Source organism: Anolis sagrei, chromosome 2 (assembly GCF_037176765.1).
Source record: "Anolis sagrei isolate rAnoSag1 chromosome 2, rAnoSag1.mat, whole genome shotgun sequence".
In the NCBI taxonomy this organism is placed as follows: domain Eukaryota; kingdom Metazoa; phylum Chordata; class Lepidosauria; order Squamata; family Dactyloidae; genus Anolis; species Anolis sagrei.
The window spans coordinates 241,600,049-241,617,841 of NC_090022.1; the positions used below are offsets into that span (position 1 = coordinate 241,600,049).

The window sequence follows — 17,793 nt, forward strand, 5'->3', positions numbered from 1 at the left end:
GTTCTCCTATCTCTGGTTTCTGTTACTTGTTACAGCTTGTTGAGCACTATGTATGCACAAACGGTACGGAGTTAAACAAACCAGCAGAGAAACTACCAAATGCTTTAAAATATGTTCAGAAACTGGCATGCAACATGGACCTATATTTTCCAAAGTATACCTTAAATCTAAGGTAGGGTTTTCATGCTAGCAATGGATTAACTTTAGGATATCCGAGGTTAAAATGCATTACAAGGAAAGCAGCAAGATTTTGTCAATGTGCCAAAAATAAAAAGCCAATGATTCCCCCCCCCCCCCCGCCCCAACACTCTACCTTGGGGTGCAGCTACACCAGGCATGGGCAAACTTCAGCCCTACCAGCTGTTAGTAATTGTCAGAGGTGAAGTCCAAAACACCTGGAGAGCCGAAGTTTGCCCATGCTTGAGCTGCACTATAAAAATGGGTGCAACTTGACACTACTTTAACTGCAATGGCTCGCTGCTATGGAATCTTGCATGTTGCAATTTGGTTAGGCACCAGCACTCTTTGACTAAGGACCTTGTAAAACTACAGCTCTCATAATTCCATAGCATTCCACTATGAGTTAGTGATATCAAACTGCATTGATTGAGTTAGTGATATCAAACTGCATTGATTATACAATGTGGGTGCACCTTTAGCTGGTCTTTAACATCAAGGAAAACAGCAGTCCTCGCCAACTCCTCAAAGGCAAGGGAAATTAACTGGCCCCCAACATAACCCTTTTGCTGCTTTTCTATTTCAGAAGAGAGATGAAGGACATAGTTTGGACCTTCTAGTCAGATAAAGAGACCTTGCTCCAACAAAAACAAACAAAACAGTATCTCTATTATGGTCCCTTAGAGTGCAACAAGATTTGCTGTATGTAATAACTTCGGCTTTTTAGCTATATGTTTTGATTTTTCAAGCAAATACAAAATCTGACTTAACTAAAAATGCACATTTTTGTTACATCTTGATTATTTTGTTGTAATCCTAAACATATATTGTGCTTGTTGAAATATTATTTTACTTATATATACTGCTTTTTCAGATGTGATACAATTTCATAATTTATTGCAAGTCACTTTGGGCTCAGCTCACACATAAAATATGGCATATAAGTGGATGAAACGTGGGTTTGTCCCTTTTATTTTAACTGTTAGCCTGTGCTCTTTTGTTCCAATACTGGGTAAAATATTTTGGGTTCCCCTCTACTTTTATGTGTGTATTTCAGAACTTTATTGTTGAATTACTCTAAATACTAACTTTAAGTCTATAGCCCGATTTCTCTCTCTGCCTTGAGTGGTCAGGGGGCATCTATGCTCTGCCCTACAAGAAAAGAACCTAAACCACTTAATGGCCTGCTACATGATACTTTGGTGATAAAATCACTCAGATTGGCTCTGCCTTGGGTGTTCTCACTGGTACAGTACATATGAGGTAACCTTGATTCCTGCTTTTCTTGTGTTACTAGGTATAATTCCATTTGTGGAGCCCAAAAGGATTCCTGGAGAGTTGAGAGCTACCATGTACCTGGTTGAACTCATGCCCTTCCTGGCTCATAAAAACAGCCAGAGGGAAACTGGATAAGAGGAGTGTTGGAGCAAGGCATGGTTCTCTTCCACCTGAAAGAGGCTTCAGGTTAATAAAGAAATAAAGTTAGGAACTCCACCATTACTGCTCTACAAGATTCCTTTTTTGGTTCTAAAGTATAGGCTGACCTAACTCCAAATGTTACTGGATGAGACTGATTTCTAAACTCATTGGCATCAGGCCTCAGATCTAACTGACATCCAAGTAATTTTTTCCATCTAAACTAGGAGTTATTCTACATGAAGACTTTATTCTGAGGCAGATCTAGAATGTTGAATTCCAAATCAGGCCTGGGATGGTTTTGACTGTCCCAGGCCACTGTGGAGAAGAGAAGGGGTCCTGAATGTCTAGCAGTGTCGAAGCCAGTCTGGTATTGCTGGATGACTACTTTTACTGTTGTCCTTCTGTTCTCATTTTAGTGGTGGTCATGACATGGCTGATGCCTGTCATTCATTGCATGGAATGACATTGGCCAGGAGACAAGTTATTGTCCATTCTTTCCCTCATGCTTTCTCCAATCATCTCTGCAAACTGGCCGATATCACTCTAGATAACAAGCAATGGACACCAGCCATTTTGCACCCAGTAGCCACCACTATAATGAAGACGAGAGGGAAGGTGAGTACCATTCCATGTCCCTGGACCACCCAAGCCTGTGATGGCTGTGTAAACTGCTTATGTGAGCCCAAAGTTATCATTCACTGAAGATTCTCAGAAAATTCAGAGCAAACTGTCGCTTTTATTAACACAGTTCAAGGTCGCATTAACCCGAATCCAGCAGCCGCCATGGAACTAATTTGCTCCCTCCCCAGGATAAGAGGTCAGTGTAAGATAAGAGGTCAGGTGTGCCCTAAGTTAGATAGTAGGCATATAAGTGAATTGCTCCAGAGTAGTAGAATATGCTCCCCAATAACGCCTAGAATCTGACCTAGACTGAGAAAGGTTATAAATAATCCAGACAAGATGAATTGTTGATGGAGAACAAGCTTGGCAAAAAACAATGCTCAATTTGTTCTAAAATGTGATGCACACACACTTAAAAGAGCAACTTCACAGCTATGGAGGTGTTTTTGAATCTAGCAGTGTTTTGCTTTGCTAAAATCCAGACATCACTATAATAAATTATACATAAGCATGATTTTCAAGTATTGAGAAACATCAGCTAGTTCAGAACACTACAGGATGTATTGACAAGACTTTCAACAAGAGATGCTGAAATATCTAGAGTAGTTTCCAGGATGTTTCTGAGCTCAATTCAAACATATGTAATTGATCTACTTTAGTAGGCCAGTTTGTAGCAATAAACAAGATCTCTGATAAAATTTTTTGACCTCGGGCGTTAAAAGGTGGAGTGATCTCTCACCAAGGGACTGAAAATTCAGTTTCGAGATATGTGATCTGAGATCATTCACAAGATTGGACACTACATGCCAGCATCTACGATTGCAGTAGGATTTGTTTGTATCCTACTTGGCTTTTTAAAGCATTATTTTTTTCCTCATTAGCTTTCCTTGCTTTTGTTTTAATTTTTTAATTTATAAAATGTTTCAAACATGAAAGATGAGATTATAGAAAGGACTGGAGTTTGCCATCAATCAAACAGTGATTGGAATGAGCCCAGGAGAAATAAAAGTGTGTGTTGGTGGGTGGGAGGAGGGTTTGTTGAGAAACAGATCAAGTTGGGGTCAGCTGGAAGGACATTGGTAGTACTGCTGAGAGAGTTCAAGGAAAAGTTATGGTGTGTAACAAATTAATCTAAGATAATTGTGAAGTAAAACCATGGTAGAAATGTTATGTTTGGCAGAGGACTTGCAATAACATTTCTGTTCCCTTTCCCATTAACCCATCACCAGATTTTTCCTCCATACAAGGAACTTAGAGCATCCCAATTGTGCATATATAAGGATAGAGCAGGCATGGGCAAACTTTGGCCCTCCAGGTGTTTTGGACTTCAACTCCCACAATTCCTAACAGCTGGTTGGGAGCTGAAGTCCAAAACACCTGGAGGGCCAAAGTTTGCCCATACCTGGGATAAAGGGACACACATTGCTTTACAGATTTTCATCACTCTACTAAATCAGTTATGAAGTATTGAGATAGGAGAGAGGTTTTGAAGTGGGAGAGACTGCTCCAACGTAAGAATTAGCCTTTCAGAGCATTATCACAACCAGTAAATGCACTCTGTTAACTTGAGTTTGTTTGTTTGCTTATTGTGCTTTGATCCTCTGGAATTTCAAGGCTGTAATCAAATGATTCAACTTACTTTTCCAAAATGATTATGCCATGGCCATGTATATAAAGAATCCCATAATGTTCCTGCCATATGGTCAACTTCTATAAGAAAGACACTTGACTAGTGATTTCAAACACATCAAGCATATTTATTTATTTATTTAGAAGTTTTATATACCGGTCTTCTCACCTCGAACGAGGGACTCAGGCCGGTTCACAACATGTGTTCAAATACAATAATATACAAAAACAACACAGTGCATCATCATTACAGATTAAAATATAAGTACAATAAAAATATAAGTACATATAATCTCTCATGGAAATAAGATACCATGGACTTCATGGTCCATAGTCACAGAAAAAATCCTCCCTTAACAGCAGTGGATCTTTTTCTTGCAATAGTAACCAAATTGTGCAAAAAGAGGCCCTCCCAGTGATGACTGGATATGTGCGTGTGTGTGTTAAGATTTTCCCAAGTCTTCTTGTTTTTTATACACTATATTCCCCTGAGTGAAGGATGCCCCCTTGGGAAGACACATGGCTCTTTGCCACCAGGCAATTGTGTTTTTAAATTCATGTCAGAATTATGCACAAATGTTAAATAGCTATCTAGTGGCATGGAAGTGCCACATTATGTTCAGTAAGTTATGCTGGGTAGTCTCATTTAAGCTTGATGGTTCAAAGGCATCAAATCATTTTGGAACAGAATGAAGGATTCATCTTTCTGTTATGAAGATGCTTACATAATTCTCATGTCTACTAAGATGGGAAATGCCTGTGCATTTTTGCCCTATATAGTCTACTGCAACATCAGAAGCAAAGAAAATTTTGGGAAGGCTGAAACTGTACCCAGTTCCAGCTCAGAATAAGGGTGAAGACATTGGTCCTGGATTTAGCACTGGAAACACTGAATTTCAGTGTCAGTGTTTTCCTTTCCATTGACTCCAAAAAGGAAGAGAACCAGCAGAAGGCAAAAACACCTCCAGTAAAAAAAAAAAAAGGGGGGGGGGGGGTTTGCTGTCAGTGATATGTAACCTTCTCTCATCAATGCATGCAGTTAAAGGATATAGTGAAGAGCTGAAATAGTAAAATGAATCACCTAAGAGTGCAATTCAGAACCATTTTTAAATGGATTTCGATATGAAAGCCATGCAAAAAAGAAAATCTCAGCCAGAGAAGATAAAGTTATTCATACTGCGTGATTTTCAATTTGCAGGGCTTTTGTTTTAAAACTGCTTACTGAACGTAATACGACATGCATCAGTTGAGATAAAGAGATACACTGTAGACAGTTTGAAGATGTATTTGAATGGGAAGGAGATGCTTACATTGAAGGATTTCAATGTGGGCACCCCTCTTTTTGGCCCTGTGTGGACTAAGGAGAAAGAGTAAAAAAATACAAAAAGACCTTTCTGTTGCTAATGGACTTGATTTTTTAATCTGTCTATTCTTTTATTTATTTTACTATCTGCACTGAATCTTTCAGTGCCATCTTCACTGACATTATCTCAGACAGACTATAGGTGTGTAACTATAACATTCATCACAATGTTTACTCTGTATGATTTTTAACATCTTTACCTAATGAAGAAGCTAGTGGAGTTTTGAAAGCTTGTATGGATGCTTGTGTATTAGTCCCAATAAATCAGTGGTTCCCAACTTGTAGTCCGTGGAGCACAAGTGGTCCGCAAGAACTAAAATATAATCTGCTGCCTCATTGTTACTACACTGTTGCAACAAGAGCGACTAGTCTCGCAAAACTTTCTTATAGTGCCAAGGCTTACTAAATAGGGTTTTCTGTGGGCGAGCAGATGGTGATTACTGGACAGAATATGTTCTGTAACAGAAACCAGAGCTGATGTGGTCTATCCAATGCAATTTTCTGAATCGGTACCCCAAATAACCAAACCAAATCTAAAGTTGACCAAAAACCCATTTATAATGTTGGGGAGTGGTCCCTGGTCAAAATGGTCCCTGGTCAAAAATGGGTGGGGAACCACTGAAATAAAGTAACTTTTGCTTGTATAGTTTTGTTGTTCTTTGTGTTTTTGGTTTCCACTTTTCAAAAATGCAATAATACGAAAATGCCACTAGGTGGCACTAGCTTACTAACAAACTACCATAAGTCCCCTGATCAATTTTGAAGAGGTAGCTGTGCTTCTTTGCTTCAGTTTTTAAAAAGAAAAGGCAATAGAGAGAGGAATCTATTGGTATCTTTACAACTAACTGATTTAACTAACTGGCATGTGCTTTTGTGCATTTCAATCTATTTGTTCAAATACTTCCATGGACTACAGGAAGAGGCTTGCTGTTGCTAGTTTTTAAATTAAACTTTAGAATAATTTGAGTTTTAGGCTCCACCTTACAAAAATTCCAAGGGTTTATTTTGTTTTGCCCCTTCCCCCAGTAAAAAAAACAACATTCAATCACTTGTAGCTGCTGTGACAAAAAACGTTTTCTCAATCCCCCCAAATTGTATAAAAATACACTTTCTTTCACCTTTTTCACGGTATTGGCTAAAATATTACATTTCAGTAAGGTTAAGCACAAAGGCAATCCACATAATTATATTATACAAAAAATACAAGTGAAAAAATGTTACTTTTTAAAGTAACTTTCCCTAAAAGCAGAAAGTAATTTGTATCATTCTGTGGTGTTGGAGGAAATTACTGAGAGTGCCTTGGACTACAAGAAGATCAAACCAGTCCATTCTCCAGGAAATAATGCTCACTGGAGGGAAGGATATTAGAGGCAAAGATGAAGTGCTTTGGCCGCGTAAAGCTTGGAGCAGGAAAGCTTGGAGAAGATAATGATGCTGGGGAAAATGGAAGGAAAAAGGAAGAAGGACCGACCAAGGGCAAGATGGATAGATGGTATCCTTAAAGTGAGCTGGGGGTGGCTACGGCAGACAGGGAGCTCTTGCGTGGGCTGGTCCATGAGATTGCGAAGAGTCAGAAGCAACTGAATGAATAAACAACAAATAATTATGTAAAAAACTAATCTGTGAAACTGATTAGTTAATAATTTATGGGTGAAATGGAATTCTTTGCATTACTATAGTCAGAGGCAGAAAATAAGATTTTTATTATGCTTAGCTCTCTATTGCAACTCTCCATCAGATGGTGTTGCATGAGATGTACTGAACGTTGAAGTGAAAAGGATGAGCAGCTTACTAACAAAGCTATTTTGTAGGCATTACATCTGATCTCAGTATTCAACATTTATCTCGATCAAACGGGATTAGTCTAATCCTCCTGTAACAAAGCTTTTTCACACTGAAAACAAGGGCAACAGAAGCTTCAGCAGGAACTGCAACACATACAAAGGAAATAAAAGGGTATTTCTTTGTTTATCTAAATATTTAGCTTCCAGGCATACCAGGAATTGTATTTTAAAACTTGGCCCAACTTTTGGAATGGAATTTCAATGTTTCCTGAATATCTGCAGGACATCTAGATACATGGGAAATTTCAATTCTAAGGTGTTACATGTACAAAAGACAGTAAAGGCTAAAAGTACACTAGGTGGCAGCCAATTACTTTTTAAATGACATATTTAAACACTAGATAGCTGGGAGAATTCTACTACACAGCATTTTAGATTGGGTGGTACTGTTCCATTATCTGGGCGGAGGCCAAAAGAGGGAGCTAGACAGAGAAAGATAGTCCATTTTATGAGTGGGAGTTGAAGGAGGAAAACAATTTCTCCCGTTTTTGCTGTTTACTCCTCCTCCCCACTTCCCACTTCATACATGAGGGTTGTTTCCAGGACAGCGACATGAGTGGGGGGAATAACAGGAAAATGGGGAAACTATTTTACTCCTTCAACAACACCCCCCCCCCAAAAAAAAATAAAATAAAAGGGACTCGTGTACTTCCTCTAGCACCCCCTTTTGGCCTCTGCCCAGATAACAGAACAGTACCAATTGGATTGTGATTCTAATTCAATCCAAAATAAATTGGTCTTAGCTTTCTGAGCGGCCCCTCCAATGTGGTGGGAGCTGTGAAGAAAGCTCCCAACTTATTACTGGCTAGTTTGCTGTAGCTTCCAAGGATATTAGGAATCAAAGAAAGTGTCATTCCTATGGACTTTGTCTGTAAGAAGTTTTTACAGTAAAATCTATATGTCTTGGGAACCCAAGCTCTGATTGTTGTTGCATTCAAGAAGGGACTGTCATTAGAAGCATTAACTACAACAAGTTGCCTGCCGGCAGAGTGACAACAGGAATAGAGATTCTATTTAAACATTAAGAAAACTTGCTGGTGGTAAGAGCTGTTTGACAGTGGAATATGCTGCTTCAGAGTGTAATTGAATGTCTTTCTCCTGAGGTTTTTAGGCAGAAGGTGGATGACCATATAATCAAGAGTGCTGTGATTGGATAGTCCTGCAATCCAGGGGGATCAATTGGATGACATTGCATGCTTCTATGATTGTAGGAGAAGAGCCAGTCTAACTTTTTTTGGCAATGAAAAATGGCAGCAGGAGAATGGCCACTTAATGAGGGGAGGTGTTAAGTCTGAGCTGCATGTGCCTCAAAAGACTGCATAGATTGGTGACACTTGGTTCGAAAACAGTCCATGTAAAAAAGATTTAGGAGTCTTAGTAAACCACAAGCTGAACATGAGTCAACAGTAAAAAGCCAATGGGGTTCTAGGCTGCATCAAAAGGAATATAGTGTTTTGATCAAGGGAGGTCATCTCACTCTATTCTTCACTGTGTCCCATTCTGGGCACCACAATTCAGAAAGGATACTGACAAGCTAGAGTGTGTCCAGATGAGGGCAACTGAAATGATAAAAGATTTGGAAGCCAAGCCCATGAGAGAACTGGACAACATGTTTAGCCTGGGGGGGAAAGCCTGAGGGGGGTCCTGATACTCATATTTGAAAGGATGCTACTCTGAGAAGGGGACAAACTTGTTTTCTGCTGCTAGAGATAAAGAGATGGCACAATTGATTCAAGTTGCAGGAAAGGAAATTCCACTTAGAACATTAGGAAGAACTTCCTGGCGATAAGAGCTGTTTGGCAGTGGAATATGCTGCCTTGAAGGGTGGTGGAGTCTCCTTCTCTGTAAACTTTTAAGCAGAGGCTGGATGGCTATCTGTTAGAGGGCGCTTTGATTGTGTTTTACTGCATGACAGAGGGTTGAACTGGATTGGTCCTTGTGGTCTCTTTCAATTCTCATTCTATGACTCTATGACTGTGGAAGACAAAGAAGGGCCTCCATCAAAGATCTCAAAACCAAGCCAGGGTTGACAAGAAAATACAATATTTCAGATAGCTTGGGGTGGTTCTACACTGACTATTTATTCCGGGGCTAATCTGTGTGGTGAATGCTGGTCCACCTTCCCAAGATGATTTAGACTGCCATTGTAAACTGGCAAATGTCACTCATATAACCTTTTCATCAGCTGCCTCTAGACGAACGTGTCTCAAACTGTTCTCCTCCAGGTGTTTTGGACTTCAGCTCCCAGAAATCCCAGCTATCTACCAGCTATTAGGGAGCTGAAGTCCAAAATATCTGGAAAAGCACAGTTTGAGATACACTGCTCTAGACTGTAGAATGACCTGCTGGAAGAGCTTCGACAGCTAAATGAGCAGTCAAAATGTAAAATGTAATCAAAAACCTATCTCTTCTGGGAGACCCATGAAATTTTAAATTGTGAATTTCAAATTGCATTATGTTAGAATTGTGTTTTAATTTTTCTACTATGTATTTTAATATATCTGTTTTATGGCATTGTGTTTTATCTGGGTGTTTTAACTATATTGTACAACACCTCAAGCTGTGAGGAGAGGCAGGTAACTATTACTACTACTACTACTACTACTATCTGTTTGCAGCCCAACCACCTTAAATTGCACCCAGAAACAGACCAATAGTCTGTGAAGTCTTCATTACAACAGTATTGAATGTTCTCTATTCAACCTGCCCCAGTCAACCCAGTCTGTTATATTTTGGGCAAAGTGGTTTTTTATGTTAGACACAGGCAATCCACAAACAGCAAAACACAACTAAGCCAGAACAAGTTCTATGAAATTGGAATGCAACGGTATTTCCTCCCAGTCATGTTGAAACATGGACAAGAGAGCAAGTTATTGGATATACTGAGAAAATGACTTCTAATACTGGAAGGAGGAAAAATACATGAATTTGCTCACAAACCACCTATCTATCTAGCAAAGACTTGCCAGTGTTTGGAGCCATGATCGCTTTCCCTCTGCAAGGCCTACCTGAACCTGCCAGAAATTGCCAGTGCAACCTTCCACATGCAAATGATATGTTCTTCCACTGAACTATGACTATTCCTTGATGCAGGAGTATTAAGAAACTCTGAAAAAGGAGAGAGTACTCCGCATCCTCTACTAGCAATGAATGCTTACATCCCAAGACTAAGGCTGTGATATTGAAAGGCTTGACTACCCTGTTTACATAAAGGTTAAACAACAACAGGTTAAACAACCTTGCTTAACACCTTTAGATCTAGAAACTGGTTCAGAGCGTCGACTTCTTAGATTGCATCTGATTTTCAAGGTGTGTTCATACAACTTGCACATAAGAAGTAGTAAGTGGGGATCCACTTTGGAAGCCTTGAGTTCATACCGGAGTCTATCTCTGTAGATGAAGTCAAAAGCAGCTCTAAGGTCCACAAAAGCTGCATATGAATATGTTTTAGGTTGGCTGCTGTATTTTTCCACTACATGTTGTAAAATTAGGGCTTAATCCATAGTGGGTGGACCTATCTGAAAGCCAGCTTGTTTATCACCTAAGATACTTTCTTGCTTCATCCTCTCCTAAAAGTTGCAGTAATGATGCCTTCTATACAATTGACTAATTATGGTTAGTAGGCTGATAGGGTGATAATTAGCTGGACTCCCTTTCCTTTTTTTTTTTTGAAAATAGGAATGACAACGAGGACAAATAAGTCTTAGTCACAGAGAATGTGTGCTCCCTGGTCAATATAAACAGAGAATTGCGCAAATAGAAGTCTGACAATCTAGATTTCTCTTGATTACATCACTGAATAGCAGTGGTATAATCTCAGCCTGGGGTCTTGCCTGATTTTAGTGGGTTTATCAGTTTGATTACTTCAAATACTATCCAGGCAAAAGTGATCCTTCCTGTATTACATAGAGATAACTATAATATAGATAATATACATTAACTCCACTTAGGCAGAAAAGATACTCCACTTAGGCAGAAAAAAATGAAATGCAAAGATACAGAATGGGGAACACCTGGCTCAACAGTAATATGTATGAAAAAGATCTTGGAATCCTCATGGACAACAAATTAAACATGAGCCAACAATGTCATGTGGCAGCAAAAAAAAAAGTCAATGGGATGTTGGTCTGCATAAATAGGAATATAGTGTCTAGATCCAGGGAAGTCCTGCTACCCCTCTATTCTACCTTGGTCAGACCACACCTGGAATACTGTGTTCAATTCTGGGCACCACAATTGAAGGGAGATGTTGACAAGCTGGAAAGTGTCCAGAGAAGAGTGACTAAAATGATCAAGGGTCTGGAGAACAATCCCTATGAGAAGGCTGAGAGGAGACATGAAAGCCATGTATAAATATGTGAGGGGAAGTCATAAGGGAGGAAGCTTGTTTTCTGCTGCCCTGGATACTACGACGCAGAACAATGGCTTCAAACTACAGGAAAGGAGATATATTAGGAAGAACTTCCTAACTGTGAGAGCTGTTCAGCAGCAGAACTCTCTACCATGGAGTGTGGTGGGGGCTCCTTGGAGACTTTTAAGCAGAGGCTGGAACCATGTCTCAGGGGTGCATTGAATGTGATTTTCCTGCTTCTTGGCAGAGGATTGGACTGGATGGCTCAAGAGGTCTCTTCCAACTCAATGATGCTATGATTCTATGAACAATACTATCAGGGCTAATTGTATGATTGTTATATAAGAGTGTGTTCAAGACATACAGAATAAAGGGTACTACAAGCTGAATATCCTCTATTCAAATTGCTTAGGAATCATATTACACAAAAGTCAAATAAACGAACAAACAAACAAACAATGAGTCTTTTAAAAACACAGAGTTAAATGGGTCTATATATTTTAAAAGATAAAAGAACAGCATCACCCATTTAAAGAGCCTTCACACGAGTTAGAAGTCCTATCTAAATAATAACAAAAGATAAGTCTGCTTGTCACTGGAAAGACATCAGAGCAGGACTAGGAGTTCCAGAGCCTGTGAGCAAAATTGAGAAGACTTTCAAAACTGGATTTATAATAATGTTAGTGGAAAGGTTTAACAGTGACCAAGGGTGTATTTACACTATAGAAGTAATGCAGCTTGACACCACTTTAAGTGTCATAGTTCTATGCAACTGAATCATAAGAGTTGCAGTTTTATAGGGTCTTTAGCCTTCCCTGACCAAGACTGCTGGTGCCTCACCAAATGACAACTCCCATGATTCCAATGCACTGAGCTAAAGCAATCAAAGTAGTGTCAAACTGCATTAATTCTAGAGATCTTCAACCTTTTTACATTTTGCATATTCCCATGAAAGAGCCCTGGAATTCTGTGAACATGTGAGAAATTTTAAGACAAAAATAACAGTTAAAGTACCCCAGGGCTAATCTGTACACTTAGGAAACAATGAATCCCTCTTCTCATGAGGCATTTCTTCAAACTTTCCACCCTTCCTGAGCATCTTTACAAGATCCTTCCCTTTCTCCCACAAAGCAAAGCAAATATGTAACCCTAGAGATGTATAAAATCAAATATTTAATCATATGCAACAAATGCTCATTGCAAACAGGATCTGAGACAAAAAAAATCAGCTGGAAATACAACACCGAACATAAGTCAAAACCATCCCCAGAATTAACTACAGTGATATTCAGAGTGACTGCACAAATATATTTCACAGCCTCAGCAAACAGGGATGTTTGACTATAACACAAGAATCACGATCCGATAGTCTTCATGTAAATATCTTAATGTAAATATTGTACCCTACAGTAATGATATGATCTGCCCTAAAAAATATCCCTAAGATTTTGACAAATAGACAGTGGAACTAGTAATGTAAAATGCCTTCTAACTTTCCCAGATATGAATCAGTGGGGTGTTCACCATATTAATTTTTCACTGCTAGCTACTATTTATGTTAAGTTTAATTTGGAGAAAAAGAAGGAAATTATCCAAATTAGATCTGCCCTAAAAACTTCTCCCAAGGGTTTTGACAAATAGGTCAACGCAGCAAATAATATGAAATATCTTCTCCCTTTCTCTAATCAAAGCCAAGGGTATCTTGATCAGAAATATGAATCAATAGGGTTTTCTATGCATTAATTTCTCATTAGAAGATACTGTTTATTTTAGTTTAATTGAGGAAACATAAAATTATCCTAATTAGGAACAATTAGCAGAAGAGTCAAAATCTTTCCACTGGCACATACAACATTCTAAATATTGACCTATAGGTACTTTCTGTTGGAGCATGCAAGAAATCAGTAAGTGTGTGTGTCAACTGTAAAATAAGATGCATGCAGCTGATTGATCGGGAAGTGCTTGGGGAGCAGGCTGAGCCTGGGACTTTTGGATACTGTTACATTTTTGTCCAGGCATGAGCTATGCAAGTGCACAGAGAGAGAGTTTAGAAGAGAGAAGCAGAGAGACAGCTTGGAGTGTGCGCTCTTGCTTCATGAACTGCTGAAGGAGTTTATTCACATGGACAAAGAAAGACAATTTTAAATCTCTCATAAAAGGACATTATGTGAGTTGATGCAACTGATCACATTGTACATATGTTGTTCTGAACTACGAAGAGTGAACAACTTGTTCTTTACTGTTCACCTGTGTAGCATATTTTCTTTTTCTGGCATGGCAGTGTGTGAGCTGATCAAATGTAAACTAAAAACCCGTCCTGGAGGCTGGAAAATACTTTGGAGCAGGTATTTAGTGTCACAAAAGGCTCAAATGAGAAAAGATAGGAATTCCAGTTTCATTGATATTGAATATTTAAGTAAAGATTTGTAAAGAAGTACACCACCAGAACTTATCCCTCTAAAATTCCTTAATGACCTATTATCCCATTATGTTTAAAGCAGTTGTTCCTAACTTTGGCTCTCCAGGTGTTTTGGACTTCAATTCCCAGAGATCCCAGTCATTTTACCAGCTGTTAGGAATTGTGGAAGTCCAGAACACCTGGAGGACCAAAGGTTGGGAACCACTGATTTAAAGGATAATTTGGTGCACACTTTAGCCCCAGAATTTTTAAAAAGTTTATAATAGTATAGTATAATATAGTAAGATTGATTTTCTTACTATATTCAATATAAAGGAAATCACTAGTGTGATGAGAAAAACTCAAAACTGGCAAATGGCATCAAGAACGGCAAAGAACTGCAATAAACTGAAATCACAGAATGCTAAAATAAAAGAGGGAAAATAAGAGTTGCCTCTCCTCTCTGATCTCATTTGGAAAGTATGCAACTACAGCCTTTCTGTTGGTATCAATGCATGAAGTTCATCCCTTTGCCAATACATAGATACACATTGTGGTAAGCTCTATATTGTCTGTATTTCCCAATTTAGCACTCTGCAAAAGCTACCGTTCAGCGCTGTGTCAGCTGGTGGAAAAACACTATCAACCAGAAAAAAGCAAGCAAGCAAATACATCTACACAACAGGTCCTAAAAAGAGAACAAGATCCAGAAAGATTAAGGTAAATAGTACCAAAACCATTCACTGGAATAGTAGTTAGCTCTAACAAAAAGTATAGAATATATTATATAAAAGAAATAGTGAAATAATATATTTTCTACCACTTAAAATGGTAAAAATTGCAAACAAAAGTTAAGCAATATCTCTCATATATTATACAATCCTCAGTCAAAGGCAGAATATACAATTCATTCATACAATTATTTTTAAAACAATAACTACATGGAGGAAACTATTCACATAGTACATGTTTTTTTTATAAAACTTTTCTAGAATAAACATATTTCATTTAAATATTGTTATTTTAAAGGTGAACACTCAAACAACTTTACAGGTATATCTCAGTTTTTAATGCCTCTGATAATAAAGCTCCTACCTGCATATTTTTATGTCTGCCCAGTCCCCTTTTTTCCTCCCATCCTTTGTTTATTTAGCACTAGGAAGATGGTAAAAGTAGACTGGAGAAACTTTTGGTGCTGGGTTGCTGCAACTTGTCTGCAGTAAACAAACAAGCTTGAGCTGGAAAAGAATGAGATTCTACATTACCCAATCCTACTGTAGTTATGTGTGATTGCCTACAGCAGGCAAGGTAAACAGCAGTTGCACCCAGAATTCCTTATTGACTATGTGTGAACAGCAGAACTGAGATAAAAGGGGACAGCATACAGGCCTGCATCGCCAGCTACCTCAAGTACACTAAAAGGCATACATCTGCATGTTTGGCCACCAAAATGGAAATAAGATTTGGAGGTTTAGTGAAAGAAAATCTAATTCCTACATGCATTTTGAAGAAACTTTCAAGGGGCCTCTGTAAGGTTGAAAATGTTTTTGTTTGCTTTTGCAAGGCTTCCTTAGTGTTTTAGTTTCATTTTGTATAAGCATATTGTATGCCCGATCATCATCTCCCAAAGCAGTTACTTTACTTTCAGCTCAATAATGGAAAAGGAATGTTGGTGGACAGCAAAAGAGATTTTAAGATTTTTAAAAGTGGAATAAATGTGGAGAATTAGGAAGCCCTGGCACCTGAGTGTTGTAACTGAAGGTCAGCTATTACCAACAGTGCTATGGATTTTGAAGTGGCCAGAATACATGGCAAAAGGAAGATACATGCCAAGAGAGTGTGTCAAGCAAACCCTTGTTGGGACTGCCTTCCATCTAGAAATCTATGTCCTCATTGTGAAAGACCATGTGGATCCAGAATAGGTTTCTACAGTCACTTACGGACCCATCACCAAGACTCTATTCTTGAAAAATACTCATAATTGGCCACAAGTGATCACCTATGATGATGACAAATGATTTGCTGAACATATTGACACCCTCTTCTTGTTTGTAGTGTAGGAACCTATCCTTATACTTATACTATGTTGTGTTTATGTTATGATATACCCCAACCAGCTATTCAAAAAGAAACATTGATGTATGTAAATGTTGGGGGTACATCAACATTATAGATTATCAACCTGAAATATCTAGTAGTTGGGCATAGAGAAAGGAAGGAAAGAAAAATATATAAAATATATTATTTGTCTTAACTAACCACATTCTTCCTGGGAACATCTGAATGAATTTATTGTCCTTAATCAGCCCTAAAATATTTGGCCATGATCATGTACATTCTTTAATCTATGATCATATAACATTGAGTGCACTTCTTCACATTCTGTTCTTCCAATAGGAAACAGACTATCCTGTTCTTTGGTTTAGCATGTGACTGTAATCACTGCTTGATTTCCAGTTTTTGTCTATAGTCTCTTGCACATTTTAAGCACATTTCTTAAAACAAACTGAACAAATGCTTTACAATACATTGGTATAACCTGCCAAAAGATCTTTCACAGAAGACTGGCGTGAGACATGATTTGCTGTTTGAACTGAATATCTTGACATACAATTTATGTCTTTCAAAAATCATTAGGGAATCCTGCATACATTCATGTGTAGGTCAAGAAATTTTAGCCTGATCTAAAAAATCAATCCACAAACCTGGAGCGATTTATCCATGAGTCAAAGAATGTACTGTACCTTAACTCTTATCAAAAAAGGAATCATCCCCTTCTCTAGGTAGAGTGGCAAAAAGTGTGAACTCAGTGCATCCCAGGAGGGCTTAAAATAAGCACCAACCCTTTTTACTCTGTCCTACATGACACTGCTTCTGACCTTTTTAATACCTGGGTGGGAAAATAGCAGTGGCAACTCTTTGGTGCTTTCCTTCAAAAGAGAGCCACAAGTTGATCAGAACTTCTTTTAGCTTCTCCAGGAACTGATTAAGCTCTTACCTTTTGCCACTGTACTGTACCTTAACTTTGATTTAGAAAGGGAACATCACCTTCTCTGACTAGAGTGGTAAAAATATTTTGATATCTTGGTAGAAAAAATGGCAGTAATCAGAGATGGTTGACTCCCTGAGCTAGCAGCAATGCTTTTTCATTTTTGTGAAATGACCCTTGACACACCAAAAGTCGTATCAAAATCTTGAATTTTGGCTCGAAAATCTGCCCTTGACTTATATAGAACCGCTGTGAGTCGCCCTCGGGCTTGAGATACAGCGGTATATAAGCAAAGTAAATAAATAAATAAATATATGAAGTCAAATTATACAATTTATATTTGAGTATATATGGAGGATTATGGTTTAGAAAATACATAGAAAATACAAACCCAAGGAGTAGCTAACTCTTGCCCAAGATGCTGCAGAGCAACTTCAAGTCAGCATTAGGCTAGGTCAACAAACTCTCCTGTCTCCTGCTAATAATGAAGGTAAACACAATTATTATGCTATGTTTGCCTGAGTTTATCAGTAGTGAACATAAAGTATCTACTCCCTGTATCAACATATTTTCCTCACCATTTCACAACCTTATTTTGCATTCCCAGTGTTGGGATACTTTCTTGAATATTTGTTGAATTACAATTATAACAATTGGATTTTAATTGTTTAATTTATCTATCAAATGATTTTTCTAGCAATTGATTGAATTCTTGTACGCACACTTTAGCTGCCTACTGCTCCATATGCAAGAATGATTTTATTGCAGGGAACTTAAATAAACACACAGACTTGGACAATCCAGTAATAAAAGAGTCCTGAACAAATTTAGCAGCCATGAGATAAGATGAGGGATTATTATTAACTACTGGTAACTGGTTAAAAAACAAGACATAGAACAGGAAAAAGGGCAAATTCTCAAGATGGATGGATGAGGTGTATAAAATGGTCTATGTTCTGAAGAAGACAAAGCTTCATTTATAATACTAGAATCAGCAACAGA

The 17,793-nt window shown here is 38.3% G+C and overlaps 1 protein-coding gene across 1 annotated transcript in view; it reads right to left on the reverse strand.

Annotated features, from left to right (window-relative positions):
• TNFAIP8 (TNF alpha induced protein 8) overlaps positions 1–17,793 on the reverse strand; it is a 51,185-nt gene that overhangs the window by 20,490 nt on the left and 12,902 nt on the right. The gene's annotated exons all lie outside the window — the stretch shown is intronic.